The 14,635-nt window shown below is 42.1% G+C and overlaps 1 protein-coding gene across 2 annotated transcripts in view; it reads right to left on the minus strand.

Moving 5' to 3' along the window:
- LOC138665345 (oocyte zinc finger protein XlCOF7.1-like) overlaps window positions 1-14,635 on the minus strand; it is a 75,364-nt gene that overhangs the window by 42,746 nt on the left and 17,983 nt on the right. Inside the window, exon 1 of one of the 2 annotated variants that reach the window (XM_069752740.1) lies at window positions 3,174-3,399. The exons of the other annotated variant lie outside the window; for it this stretch is intronic. The gene's annotated coding sequence lies outside the window, so the exon portion shown is untranslated. Of the gene's footprint in view, window positions 1-3,173; window positions 3,400-14,635 lie in introns of those variants that run through there. 2 annotated transcript variants of the gene reach the window in all.

Raw genomic sequence — 14,635 nt, forward strand, 5'->3', positions numbered from 1 at the left:
CAGTGTACACTATATTCCAGGTTATTACACAGCAGTGTACACTATATTCCAGGTTATTACACAGCAGTGTACACTATATTCCAGGTTATTACACAGCAGTATACACTATGTTACAGGTTATTACACAGCAGTATACACTATATTTCAGGTTATTACACAGCAGTATACACTATTTTCCAGGTTATTACACAGCAGTATACACTATATTCCAAGTTATTACACAGCAGTATGCACTATAGTACAGGTTATTACACAGCAGTGTACACTATATTCCAGGTTATTACACAGCAGTGTACACTATAGTACAGGTTATTACACAGCAGTGTACACTATATTCCAGGTTATTACACAGCAGTATACACTATGTTACAGGTTATTACACAGCAGTATACACTATATTTCAGGTTATTACACAGCAGTATACACTATTTTCCAGGTTATTACACAGCAGTATACACTATATTCCAAGTTATTACACAGCAGTATGCACTATAGTACAGGTTATTACACAGCAGTGTACACTATATTCCAGGTTATTACACAGCAGTGTACACTATATTCCAGGTTATTACACAGCAGTGTACACTATATTCCAGGTTATTACACAGCAGTGTACACTATATTCCAGGTTATTACACAGCAGTGTACACTATATTCCAGGTTATTACACAGCAGTATACACTATGTTACAGGTTATTACACAGCAGTATACACTATATTTCAGGTTATTACACAGCAGTATACACTATTTTCCAGGTTATTACACAGCAGTATACACTATATTCCAAGTTATTACACAGCAGTATGCACTATAGTACAGGTTATTACACAGCAGTGTACACTATATTCCAGGTTATTACACAGCAGTGTACACTATAGTACAGGTTATTACACAGCAGTGTACACTATATTCCAGGTTATTACACAGCAGTATACACTATGTTACAGGTTATTACACAGCAGTATACACTATATTTCAGGTTATTACACAGCAGTATACACTATATTCCAAGTTATTACACAGCAGTATGCACTATAGTACAGGTTATTACACAGCAGTGTACACTATATTCCAGGTTATTACACAGCAGTGTACACTATATTCCAGGTTATTACACAGCAGTGTACACTATATTCCAGGTTATTACACAGCAGTGTACACTATATTCCAGGTTATTACACAGCAGTATACACTATGTTACAGGTTATTACACAGCAGTATACACTATATTTCAGGTTATTACACAGCAGTATACACTATTTTCCAGGTTATTACACAGCAGTATACACTATATTCCAAGTTATTACACAGCAGTATGCACTATAGTACAGGTTATTACACAGCAGTGTACACTATATTCCAGGTTATTACACAGCAGTGTACACTATATTCCAGGTTATTACACAGCAGTGTACACTATATTCCAGGTTATTACACAGCAGTGTACACTATATTCCAGGTTATTACACAGCAGTATACACTATGTTACAGGTTATTACACAGCAGTATACACTATATTTCAGGTTATTACACAGCAGTATACACTATTTTCCAGGTTATTACACAGCAGTATACACTATATTCCAAGTTATTACACAGCAGTATGCACTATAGTACAGGTTATTACACAGCAGTGTACACTATATTCCAGGTTATTACACAGCAGTGTACACTATATTCCAGGTTATTACACAGCAGTGTACACTATATTCCAGGTTATTACACAGCAGTATACACTATGTTACAGGTTATTACACAGCAGTATACACTATATTTCAGGTTATTACACAGCAGTATACACTATTTTCCAGGTTATTACACAGCAGTATACACTATATTCCAAGTTATTACACAGCAGTATGCACTATAGTACAGGTTATTACACAGCAGTGTACACTATATTCCAGGTTATTACACAGCAGTGTACACTATAGTACAGGTTATTACACAGCAGTGTACACTATATTCCAGGTTATTACACAGCAGTATACACTATGTTACAGGTTATTACACAGCAGTATACACTATATTTCAGGTTATTACACAGCAGTATACACTATTTTCCAGGTTATTACACAGCAGTATACACTATATTCCAAGTTATTACACAGCAGTATGCACTATAGTACAGGTTATTACACAGCAGTGTACACTATATTCCAGGTTATTACACAGCAGTGTACACTATATTCCAGGTTATTACACAGCAGTGTACACTATATTCCAGGTTATTACACAGCAGTGTACACTATATTCCAGGTTATTACACAGCAGTGTACACTATATTCCAGGTTATTACACAGCAGTATACACTATGTTACAGGTTATTACACAGCAGTATACACTATATTTCAGGTTATTACACAGCAGTATACACTATTTTCCAGGTTATTACACAGCAGTATACACTATATTCCAAGTTATTACACAGCAGTATGCACTATAGTACAGGTTATTACACAGCAGTGTACACTATATTCCAGGTTATTACACAGCAGTGTACACTATAGTACAGGTTATTACACAGCAGTGTACACTATATTCCAGGTTATTACACAGCAGTATACACTATGTTACAGGTTATTACACAGCAGTATACACTATATTTCAGGTTATTACACAGCAGTATACACTATATTCCAAGTTATTACACAGCAGTATGCACTATAGTACAGGTTATTACACAGCAGTGTACACTATATTCCAGGTTATTACACAGCAGTGTACACTATATTCCAGGTTATTACACAGCAGTGTACACTATATTCCAGGTTATTACACAGCAGTGTACACTATATTCCAGGTTATTACACAGCAGTATACACTATGTTACAGGTTATTACACAGCAGTATACACTATATTTCAGGTTATTACACAGCAGTATACACTATTTTCCAGGTTATTACACAGCAGTATACACTATATTCCAAGTTATTACACAGCAGTATGCACTATAGTACAGGTTATTACACAGCAGTGTACACTATATTCCAGGTTATTACACAGCAGTGTACACTATATTCCAGGTTATTACACAGCAGTGTACACTATATTCCAGGTTATTACACAGCAGTGTACACTATATTCCAGGTTATTACACAGCAGTATACACTATGTTACAGGTTATTACACAGCACTGTACATTATACACTATATTACAGGTTTTTGTACCTTTTGTTATCATTCAGCTCAGTCCTTTGCTCCAGTAGATGTGAGATTAGAACACGGAAGTAACAGTTGGTGCAGAGGATTCTGGGAGGAGTCATGTGATCTTTGGCACTGTCAGTTGAGAGGGGCTATGGATGTGTTGTACTGCTGTCCCTCCTAGAGCTTCCGTAAAATGACAGATAGCATTGAACACCCCGCGACCACCCGGAGACACCCGGCACCCCTCACTGGTTACCTGACAGTTCAGCTTTTCTAGTATTTCTACACACATGACGTCGTGTGTGGACATTGCTCCCTCTAGTGGTCAGAAGAGACAGCTGCAAGGCTACAGCAACATGGCAGCCACTCTAGACTTTGTACTTTGGTTGCAATACACAAATACTTAATTACATCAAACTAAAGAAAAATCCCAATAAGTTTTTTAAATGATCTACATTTCATCCAGTTTTCAATAGATGAAGGATTTTTTTAATATATAAAATGTGTTCATGTACAGATTGGGGCTTAAAGGGAGCATGGGTTGTCAAAAATACAGTTTTCTGAAAATTCTACTGTACTACTGGTGTGCAAGTTTTTGATTGAAACTGTTAGAAACCAGGCTCTATGAGCGTGTTATGAAGGCTTGATGTCCTGGACTGGAACATCTGCTCAAAACTTTACTGGAGCCTCACTTGCCAAAAAAAACCCCACCAGAACTGGCATGTCGGGCCCGGGTGAGAGCATGTGATAGATGTGAACGATTACAGGCTAATGACCGGCCGCTGAGTCAAATGAAGAGCTTGCTCTCTTGAAATTCAAGTAAATTAGATGCACCTGTAATTTCAAATTTTTACCATGATTTTCGGGGTGACTTGGAGTCCAGCAAACAATTGGTTAATGATCTTGGCTCCCATTGTCTGTTGATATGCAATTTTGTTTTCAACTAATCACACAACTGATATCAGCAAATGTTTTCATCCTGAATCTTTGATTGTTTCCTAAATCTAATTATTAAATGAACAAACAGGCTCTCCATGCGTGTGTTGTGACTGTCACACAGCCGTGACACATGCAGCTGCGGTGCCGAACAGCTGACTATCGGGAGCGCTCCAGGTATCAAGGTTCCCAATGCTTGGGTAGTCCTCTTCTGGGTCCAGTGCCAACTCGGTGATTCCTTTTCCGTCTCGGCCGAACAGAAGGGAATAAGGTGTATATCACGTGGTTCGGTGTATTCGATTATTGTACACCCACACCAGTTCCGAGAGATATTCTGGCCACCGGGCCTTCCGATCTTCCTCTAGAGTCCTTAACATCTGGATCAGTGTACGGTTGAATTGTTCACATGCACCATTACCTTGAGGGTGGTACGGTGTGGTGTGGGATTTGTCAATCTGGTATATAAGGTGCAATTTATCCATTACTTTTCCCAAGAAACAAGCTCCCTGATCGGAGTGAATTCTCTTCGGACACCCATAGGGTTGAATGAAGTTCTTACATATTGCATATGCAGCGGACTCTGCAGTCTGATCCCATGTCGGAGTCACCACGGCGAACTTTGTAAAATGATCCACCATTACCATGCAGCGTTCGTAGACCTGATGGGCCAGGCCGATGGTCAGATACTCTATTGTCAGGAGTTCCAGAGGAGCAGAGGTTATAATAGACTGAATGGGAGCCTTCTGTTCTCCAGCAAAAAAAAAAAAAGCTTCCAAAAACGTACAAATTTATTAAGAATAAAATACAAAGTCCAGTCCAATAAATTACATAGTAGTGAGTAGCAAGCAACGTGTTTCGAACAATGGTATGTTCTTTCTCAAAGCCTTCTGTTCTGGCGGCTTAGCCAGCTCACATGTTCAGCACTTTTCACAGGCCTCGGGCACATTCGCCTTCAACTGAGGATGGAAGATGAACCGTTGTAGCCATTGGAAGGTTTTCTCCGGACCGAAGTGGGCTCCTTGCTCGTGTGCAGCGATGGCAATTTCAGATTGTGACGTTGTTGGAACGATGACTTGCCAGGTCACATCCGGCTCGGTCCGCAGTTGTGCTTTTCAATATAGTAATCCGTTCTTCATTCATAGTTGTTCCCACTGTCATAGAATCCGCAACGCCTCCGGGAACAAGGTCCCACTTTCCGACGAGATCGGTAGTCTCTGAGAAGCCACACATCGTCTAAGTTAGTAAATCTAGTTCACCATCTTTCTGTTCAAGCTGAACCAACTCATCTCGAGTTCGCCCCAGTATGTCATCTTGGGCTGGGGTATGTATCTGTCCCTGTGTTGCCACCACCGTCCTGGTGGACCTCCAAAATCTAGGGACCTCTTTATCCTCTAGCTCTTCGTCTCTGTCCCGCTCGGGTCTGGTACTCTTCCTCCGGGACAAGGCATCGGCGTGGGTATTTTCTGCTCCCCTCCTGTAGGCGATTTTTTAACGTTATTTCGCCATCCTGGCTACCCACCGCTGTTCCAAAGCCCCCAGTCTCGCATTCTCCAGGTGCGCAAGCAGGTTGTTATCTGTCCGCACCAGCACTTCAGAGCCAGACAGATATTCCACAAATCTCTCTGTCATAGCCCATACCAACGCTAACAGCTCCCACTTGGAAGAACTGTAGTAACCTACAAAATAGGGAAGCTTACACCAAAGTAAAAAGATATATTATCAGCTATACTCACTGACAAAGTAGAGAGATTTGAACTTACTTGGCTCCCCTGGGCGGAATACGCCAGCCACACCCCTTTCGCTATTCCAGTATCTCGACTATCTAACCGTAGTCCTCAGGCTTCTGATTAAAAATACCCAAATGGGTATGGATTCATTATAACCTCTTCTCGGGTCCCCCTTCCCTTCCCCCTCCCCTAACCCTTGCCCACCATTTTGTGTGTGTTTTTGTCGCTGTTACACTCGGCCTTTGATATGACTCGTCTTAAGTTTGTTGCCAGTTATCAGAACATAAATGAAGGACTGTTACCCCCTTGTTATGATGCAATGTACTATATGATAATACTAAAGTTTCTTCTTTTCCTGTATCATATATGCAAACTTCAATAAAAATTTATGGTTTAAAAAGTAAAAAGATATAATTTTTATTAACCCCTTCACCCCCAAGGGTGGTTTGCACGTTAATGACCGGGCCAATTTTTACAATTCTGACCACTGTCCTTTTATGAGGTTATAACTCTGGAACGCTTCAACGGATCCCAGTGATTCTGACATTGTTTTCTCATGACATACTGTACTTCATGATAGTGGTAAAATTTCTTTGATATTACCTGCGTTTATATGTGTAAAAAACGGAAATTTGGCGAAAATTTTGAAAATTTCGCAATTTTCCAACTTTGAATTTGTATGCAATTAAATTACAGAGATATGTCACAAAAATACTTAATAAGTAACATTTCCCACGTCTACTTTACATCAGCACAATTTTGGAACCAAAAATTTTTTTTGTTAGGAAGTTATAAGGGTTAAAAGTTGACCAGCAATTTCTCATTTTTACAACACCATTTTTATTTAGGGACCACATCTCATTTGAAGTCATTTTGAGGGGTCTATATGATAGAAAATACCCAAGTGTGACACCATTCTAAAAACTGCACCCCTCAAGGTGTCCAAAACCACATTCAAGAAGTTTATTAACCCTTCAGGTGTTTCACAGGAATTTTTGGAATGTTTAAATAAAAATGAACATTTAACTTTTTTTCACAAAAAATTTAATTCAGCTCCAATTTGCTTTATTTTACCAAAGGTAACAGGAGAAAATGGACCCCAAAAGTTGTTGTACAATTTGTCCTGAGTACACCGATACCCCATATGTGGGGGTAAACCACTGTTTGGGCGCATGACAGAGCTCGGAAGCGAAGGAGCGCCATTTGACTTTTCAATGCAAAATTGACTGGAATTGAGATGGGGACACCATGTTGCGTTTGGAGAGCCCCTGATGTGCCTAAATATTGAAACCCCTCACAAGTGACACCATTTTGGAAAGTAGACCCCCTAAGGAACTTATCTAGATGTGTGGTGAGCACTTTGACCCACCAAGTGCTTTACAGAAGTTTATAATGCAGAACCGTAAAAATAAAAAATCATATTTTTTCACAAAAATTATATTTTTGCCCCCAATTTTTTATTTTTCCAAGAGTAAGAGAAGAAACTGGACCCCAAAAATTGTTGTACAATTTGTCCTGAGTATGCTGATACCCCATATGTGGGGGTAAACCACTGTTTTGGCGCATGGGAGAGCCTGGAAGGGAAGGAGCGCCGTTTGACTTTTCAATGCAAAATTGACAGGAATTGAGATGGTACGCCATGTTGCGTTTGGGGAGCCACTGATGTGCCTAAACATTGAAACCCCCCACAAGTGACACCATTTTGGAAAGTAGACCCCCTAAGGAACTTATCTAGAGGTGTGGTGAGCACTTTGATCCACCAAGTGCTTCACAGAAGTTTATAATGCAGAACCGTAAAAATAAAAAATCATATTTTTTCACAAAAATTATCTTTTCACCCCCAATTTTTTTATTTTCCCAAGAGTAAGAGAAGAAATTGGACCCCAAAAGTTGTTGTACAATTTGTCCTAAGTATGCTGATACCCCATATGTGGGGGTAAACCACTGTTTGGGCGCATGGGAGAGCTCGGAAGGGAAGGAGCGCCGTTTGACTTTTCAATGCAAAATTGACAGAAATTGAGATGGGACGCCATGTTGCGTTTGGAGAGCCACTGATGTGCCTAAACAGTAGAACCCCCCCACAAGTGACACCATTTTGGAAAGTAGACCCCCTAAGGAACTTATCTAGATGTGTGGTGAGCGCTTTGACCCACCAAGGGCTTCACAGAAGTTTATAATGCAGAGCCGGAAAAAAACAAAAAAAAATTTTTCCCACAAAAATTATTTTTTAGCCCCCAGTTTTGTATTTTCCCGAGGGTAACAGGAGAAATTGGACCCCAAAATTTGTTGTCCAATTTGTCCTGAGCGCGCTGATACCCGATATGTGGGGGGGAACCACTGTTTAGGCGCATGGGAGGGCTCGGAAGGGAAGGAGCGCCATTTGGAATGCAGACTTAGATGGAATGGTCTGCAGGTGTCACATTGCGTTTGCAGAGCCCCTAATGTACCTAAACAGTAGAAACCCCCCACAAGTGACACCATTTTGGAAAGTAAACCCCCTAAGGAACTTATCTAGATGTGTGGTGAGAGCTTTGACCCACCAAGGGCTTCACAGAAGTTTATAATGCAGAGCTGGAAAAATAAAACAAAAATTTTTTCCCACAAAAATTATTTTTTAGCCCCCAGTTTTGTATTTTCCCGAGGGTAACAGGAGAAATTGGACCTCAAAATTTGTTGTTCAATTTGTCCTGAGTGCGCTGATACCCCATATGTGGGGGGAACCACCGTTTGGGTGCATGGAAGGGCTCGGAAGGGAAGGAGCGCCATTTGGAATGCAGACTTAGATGGAATGGTCTGCAGGCGTCACATTGCGTTTGCAGAGCCCCTAATGTACCTAAACAGTAGAAACCCCCACAAGTGACCCCATATTGGAAACTAGACCCCCCAAGGAACTTATCTAGATGTGTTGTGAGAACCTTGAGCCCCCAAGTGTTTCACTACAGTTTATAACGCAGAGCCGTGAAAATAAAAAATCTTTTTTTTTCCCACAAAAATTATTTTTTAGCCCCCAGTTTTGTATTTTCCCAAGGGTAACAGGAGAAATTGGACCCCAAACATTGTTTTCCAATTTGTCCTGAGTACGCTGATACCCCATATGTTGGGGTAAACCCCTGTTTGGGCACACGGGAGAGCTCTGAAGGGAAGGAGCACTGTTTTACTTTTTCAACGCAGAATTGGCTGGAATTGAGATCGGACGCCATGTCGCGTTTGGAGAGCCCCTGATGTGCCTAAACAGTGGAAACCCCCCAAATTATAACAAACCCTAATCCAAACACACCCCTAACCCTAATCCCAACAGTAACCCTAACCACACCTCTAACCCTGACATACCCCTAACCCTAATCCCAACCCTATTCCCAACCGTAAATGTAATCTAAACCCTAACCGTAACTTTAGCCCCAACCCTAATTGTAGCCTTAACCCTAGCCCCAAACCTAACCCTAGCCCTAACCCTAGCCCTAACCCTAGCCCTAACCCTAACCCTAACCCTAGCCCTAACCCTAACCCTAGCCCTAACCCTAGCCCTAACCCTAATGGGAAAATGGAAATAAATACATTTTTTTAATTTTTCCTTAAATAATGGGGTGATGAAGGGGGGTTTGATTTACTTTTATAGCGTTTTTTTTTAGCGGATTTTTATGATTGGCAGCCGTCATACACTGAAAGATGCTTTTTATTGCAAAAAATATTTTTTGCGTTACCACATTTTGAGAGCTATAATTTTTCCATATTTTGGTCCACAGAGTCATGTGAGGTCTTGTTTTTTGCGGGATGAGTTGACGTTTTTATTGGTAACATTTTCGGGCACGTGACATTTTTTGATCGCTTTTTATTCTGATTTTTGTGAGGCAGAATGACCAAAAACCAGCTATTCATGAATTTCTTTTGGGGGAGGCGTGTATACCGTTCCGCGTTTGGTAAAATGGATAAAGCAGTTTTATTCTTCGGGTCAGTACGATTACAGCGATACCTCATTTATATAATTTTTTTTATGTTTTGGCGCTTTTATACGATAAAAACTATTTTATAGAAAAAATAATAATTTTTGCATCGCTTTATTCTCAGGACTATAACTTTTTATTTTTTTGCTAATGATGCTGTATGGCAGCTCGTTTTTTGCGGGACAACATGACGTTTTCAGCGGTACCATGGTTATTTATATCCGTCTTTTTGATCGCGTGTTATTCCACTTTTGGTTCGGCGGTATGATAATAAAGCGTTGTTTTCTTTTCTTACGGTGTTTACTGAAGGGGTTAACTAGTGGGCCAGTTTTATAGGTCGGGTCAATACGGATGCGGCGATACTAAATATGTGTACTTTTATTGTTTTTTTTATTATTATTATTTAGATAAAGAAATGTATTTATGGGAATAATATTTTTTTTTTTCATTATTTAGGCTTTTTTTGTGTGTTTTTTTTACACATTTGGAAATCGGTGATCTGACAGTTTGCACAGCACTCTGTCAGATCACTGATCTTACTTACAGCACTGCAGGCTTCACAGTGCCTGCTCTGAGCAGGCTCTGTGAAGCCACCTCCCTCCCTGCAGGACCCGGATGCCGCGGCCATCTTGGATCTGGGTCTGGAGCAGGGAGGGAGGTGAGGAGACCCTCGCAGCAACGCGATTACATCGCGTTGCTGTGGGGGGCTCAGGGAAGCCCGCAGGGAGCCCCCTCCCTGCGCGATGCTTCCCTGTACTGCCGGCACATCGCGATCATGTTTGATCGCGGTGTGCCGGGGTTAATGTGCCGGGAGCGGTCTGTGACTGCTCCTGGCACATAGTGCCAGATGTCAGCTGCGATAGGCAGCTGACACCCGGCCGCGATCGGCCGCACTATCCTCGTGAGCGCGGCCGATCGCGTATGACGTTCTATCCCGTCGGTGGTCATACGGGCCCACCCCACCTCGACGGGATAGTATGTCAGATGTCAGGAAGGGGTTAATGTTGAAACACATAAAAATACAGTAAAAAAATGGATGGGAACAAAGTTGCAAAGACAACCACCAACAGAAATTCAGGTAATTTATCAGTTAATAGCTAATGCTAAAATAGTCCATCATTATTCAAAAAAAGATAAATGACATAGTGTCTATATAAATAGATTTTCTAATAAAAAGAAAAATTATTTGTATTTTTTTATATAGTGTTGATCAATATAAAAAAATGATAAGTCAAAGTGATGTAATACTAAAGATTATTTAGATAAATCAAAAATATTTATAGAAACTCTAGGCAGAAAAATAGCGATGATAGGTATCATGCAAGGTTTGTAGTAGGCTGAGATAACCTTACCAAACCAAGAGAGTTTAAGCCAAGCTTGTAGCCAGGAGTAAAATAGTGCAAGTGCATTGATACTTGCAGCAGATGCAAAAAAACTAAAGTTCAACCTAAAGGTACATGAAGTGATTCACAGCAAGTGCTGGAAATATGAACTAACCTGAAAAAAATCTGTGGGCGGCACAGTCAGACCCCGACGCACGTTTCGCGTTAGCTTTATCCCAGGGGAAGTCTGTCCTAATACTACAATATATAATATAAAAAAATACAAATAATTTTTCTTTTTATTAGAAACGCTATTTATATAGACACTATGTCATTTATCTTTTTTTGAATATTGACGGACTATTTTAGCATCAGCTATTAACTGATAAATTACCTGAATTTCTGTGGGTGGTTGTCTTTGCAACTTTGTTCCCATCCATTTTTTAATGTATTTTTATGTGTTTCAACATTAATAAAAATTATATCTTTTTACTTTGGTGTAAGCTTCCCCATTTTGTAGGTTATTATTTTTTTTGGAAGTACCACGCCTAGGCCATTTATTTCTTTGGTTAATTGAAAGAACTGTAATTGTCCGGATTGGGATCGGAATTGTGAAGGGATCGACTGGCGTAAGCGATCACCCTCTCTCTTCCATCCTGCATCTGTGACAACACAACCCCAAGTACAGGCAGCACGGTGGCACAGTGGTTAGCACAGCAGCCTTGCAGCGCTGGAGTCCTGGGTTCAAACCCCACCAAGGACAACATCTGCAAAGAGTTTGTATGTTCTCTCCGTGTTTGCGTGGGTTTCCTCTGGGTACTCTGGTTTCCTCCCACATTCCAAAGACATACTGATAGGGAGTTTAGAATGTGAGCCCCAACGGGGACAGTGATGATAATGTGTGTAACTTGTAAAGCGCTGCGGAATATGTTAGCGCTATATAAAAATAAAGATTATTTATTATTATTAAGTACCAGCAAACTCCTGTCAGTGTGGAGAATGAACGGCTGAGAGAAATCCACGTAGGCCAGGATGGGAGCTTCAGTGAGTGCCCTTTTTGAGATCTTTTGCAAAACAATGGAGAGACAAAGAGCTCAATAGGGTCTTATCCACGTTACACAGAGTAGAAAATACACCAAATTTGCTCACCTGGTTAGGATGAGATTAGAGCATATAGATAGTGGCTGCTGCAGATCCACAGGTCTTCACCGACTAGAGAAAATAATGTCTTCAAAGGGAGATTTGTAGTTAAAATTCTGCGCTGCCGCATGTGTCAATGTTGACCTCAGTGTGAATAAGGGCAGAAAAAAGGACTGGGCCCACACTGAGGTCAACATTGACACATGCGGCAGCGCAGAATTTTAACTACATATCTCCCTTTGAAGACATTACTTTTGAGATCTTGAAAGGCTTCTTCTTGAGGCTCCTGCCAACAGATTTTCCACTTCTTGCCACCAGGGGGTACCTTTTTCAACAGATCCTGTAAGAGCTTTGCCCCTTAAGTGAAATTCTTCACATACCGCCTGTAATAACCAGTCAGTCCCAGGAACGCCCGCACATCTTTCACGGTCTTTGGAGTGGGCCAGTCTTGAATCACAGCAACCTTCTCTCTGGACTGTTCCACCCCTTCGGCAGAAACAACATGACCCAGGTATTCAATCTGTGTGCGGAACGAATGACACTTCTGGGGCTTCACCTTTAGCCCGTGCTTCAGAAGGCGGGCCAACACTTGTTCCAGACATTGCATATGTTCCTCAAATGAAACTGCGAAGACTATAAGGTCATCCAGATAGATGAGTGTCGACTCAAAGTTCAAGTCCCCCAGGCACCTCTCCATGAGACGTTGGAAATATCTGGGAGCGTTGACTAGGCCAAATGGCATGCGGTTGAACTCGTACAGACCCATGGGAAGAATGAAGGCAGTCTTTGCTCGATCTTGTTCAGACATGTGGACTTGCCAGTAGCTGCTGGTGAGGTCCAGTGTAGAGAAGAACTTGGCTTTCCCCAGAGCAGACAGGGACTCCTCACCGTACAGGCATTAAGTTTTCGGTAGTCCACACAAAACCGCAAGGTGCCGTCTTTCTTTCGCACCAACACAATTGGGGCAGCCCACGGACTCTGGCTCTCCCCTATCACACCGGCCTGCAACATCTGATTCAGCATGTTTTTCATTTCCTGGTACAACTGTGGGAGAATTTGTGGGTAATGCTCTCGTATGGGCGTGGCACTTCCAGTTGGTATATCGTGCACAGTGGCTGTGGTGCAGCCAAAATCATCTTTGTGGAGGGCAAAGACTTCCTTATACTTCCCCGGCAGAACTTATACCTGTCGTACCTAAGCCTGAGCGGGTTTGAGTTTGGCCAGTTCAGCCAGCATTTGTTCCAATATGGGCCGGCCTTCCTTGATGTAATGAGGTTCTGACACTGAGATGGAGTTCACTGACACAGTCCAGGGGTCTCCAGGTTGTACCTCCAATTACACTGTTTGAGAGGGCATTACTTCTTCCGGTAGGTTCATGATTCGGGCCACCACACTTCTGGGAACGATAGTAATGTCCTGATCTTCTAAGTTATTGCACCGCACCGGAACAGTTCCTTCCCTTACAATGGCCAACATATGCGCCACCAGGAGTCTCATGGATAGTTGTTCAAAAGAGGATGTACACTTTGGACCTCAACCCCCTCCAAGGGGACACAAGCATGAACGGGCAGGGACAGCACTATTTGTCCTGGTGAAAGTACAATCTTGGTGGAGGCCGGAACAACTACTTTTCCTAACAAACCCCCCTCGCAGTTAGACTCCTGCGCTTGTGCCACTCGTGTCAGTTGCTCGAAAATTCTTCCCTGTGGTGTGTGTGGGCCCCATTGTTTCAAAGTCTCATTAGAGGGGTCTCTGAGGAGAAGGCTTCCAAACTCCTTCAGCACATTCATCGTCAAGGTGACGACGGGTCCATAGTTCACCTCTCCCTGTGTCAGTACCACACCTTTCCGCCCCAGGTCTTTTCCACAGATGGATACTTGCACCCAAACCACCCCTGCGACCGGGATGGGTAGTTGGTTGGCCACCATTAACTTTATCTCAGAGTCCCATTTGGGTCCTTTTGCCCAGGGAAAATGCTTCCTGTAATAAGCCTCTGACTTCGTTGTCACCTGCGAGCCCTTGTCCAGCAGGCATCGCACTGCACATCTGTCCATTTCTGCCCATATGAGGTGGCATGTTGACACTAAACTTGCAGGACTTCCACTACTCTTCCTTATTTGTTCTGGCTCCGGGTGGCGTCCCCCCAGCTCAGAGCCCTGTAGTTTAACAGGCGACGACATGCCACTCTTCTGCAGCGAGTGCACTCCCGTGCAATGTGTCCGCTCTCTCCACAGTTGTAACACGTGATAAGCCTCGGCCGGCGAAATATTCTGTATTCTGGAGTCATGGTGGGGCTCTGTGCCCTCCCTGCCATCTGAAGGGTTACTAGTAGCCTCTCTTGATGTCAGCCAGTTCTACTTTCACACTCAGAAGTTCTCTTCTCAGTTCTTCTACTCACTGGGGTTTAGCAATAGCATTTA

Source organism: Ranitomeya imitator, chromosome 2 (genome assembly GCF_032444005.1).
Source record: "Ranitomeya imitator isolate aRanImi1 chromosome 2, aRanImi1.pri, whole genome shotgun sequence".
Lineage (NCBI taxonomy): Eukaryota > Metazoa > Chordata > Amphibia > Anura > Dendrobatidae > Ranitomeya > Ranitomeya imitator.